Here is a 1307-nt window from a genome sequence, read left to right on the forward strand (position 1 = left end):
ATTTTAAACTATGGGGAGTGGGCTATACTCTAAAACTGATGGGTTGATTGTAAAACAATCATGTTTTATGATTGAATGATTCACTTATTGAATAACATGATATATTAATTACTTGCCAATAAAACTGTTGGAAAATTAAATTAAAAAATATATCTCCATAAGATTGGCTTGGAAGAAGTACAGCCAAAGTGCTCCTTAGAGACAAGGATGAAGAAACTTTGTATTACATATTCTGGACATGTCAGGAGAGACTAGTCCCTGGAGAAGGACATCATGCTTGGTAACGTAGAAGGGCAGTGGAAAAGAGGAAGGTCCTCCATGAGATGAGATGCACATGGTAGGTGCAACAGAGGGCTCCAGGATAGGGATTATTGTGAGGACATGTGTCATACTGTTGCGCAATAGGTCACTGTGGGTAGAAGCAGATTCGATGGCACCTAACAACAACATAAGCCAATCTCTACAGAGACAATGACACAGTTTGGAGACTAAGAATAGAACAAGGGAATAATGTACATTTTAAAATCAGGAAAGGTGCACATCTGGGTTGTATTTTTTCACTATCCTTACTCAATGTGTATGTGGAAAAACTAATCTGAGAAGCTGGGCTGTAGGAAGAACATGGCGTCAAGATGAGAAGAAGACTTACTTTCGTGCTGAAGCAAGGAGATTAGAAGCACTTGCTGATGAAAATTAGACTGCAGCCTCCAGTATGAATTGCAATTCAATGTAAATAAAATCAAAAGTATCACAACTCTACTAATAGACAACCTCATGATAAATGGAGGGAAAAAATCTCATGGTTTCATTTTATTAGAATTCACAATAAAATTTATATAAACAGCTATCAGGAAATTAAACAATTCTACATTGAACAAGTCTGCTATTCAAGATTTCTTTAAAGAGTTTAAAAGCAAAAATATCATTTACATAAGAAATGTGTGCCAAATCCAAGCCTCATATGCATGCTGAATTTTATCAATGAATTAGGAAGCCAACAGGAAGTCAATATTCTTTGGCAAAGAATATTGGAAGTACATGGACTGCCAGATAAACAAGCACCTTTAGCTTGGGGGAAATGGAGCCCGAATGTGCCATAGACGTGGGGATGATGAGACTTCATCTCAAGTACTATGCATATGTTATCAGGAGAGTCCAGCCCCCAAAACGGACATCATGATTGTAAAGTATAGACTCAAAGGAAAAGAGCCAAATTCTCAATGAAATAAACTTCATCCTCAATGTTCAGTTCTTCAACACCTGTTCCCTTTCAGCAAGCAAGGTTTTCATCTGCATATCACAGTTTG

This window comes from Echinops telfairi, unplaced genomic scaffold, assembly GCF_000313985.2.
Source record: "Echinops telfairi isolate 266 unplaced genomic scaffold, ASM31398v2 ScPeMD7_11;HRSCAF=52, whole genome shotgun sequence".
NCBI lineage: Eukaryota > Metazoa > Chordata > Mammalia > Afrosoricida > Tenrecidae > Echinops > Echinops telfairi.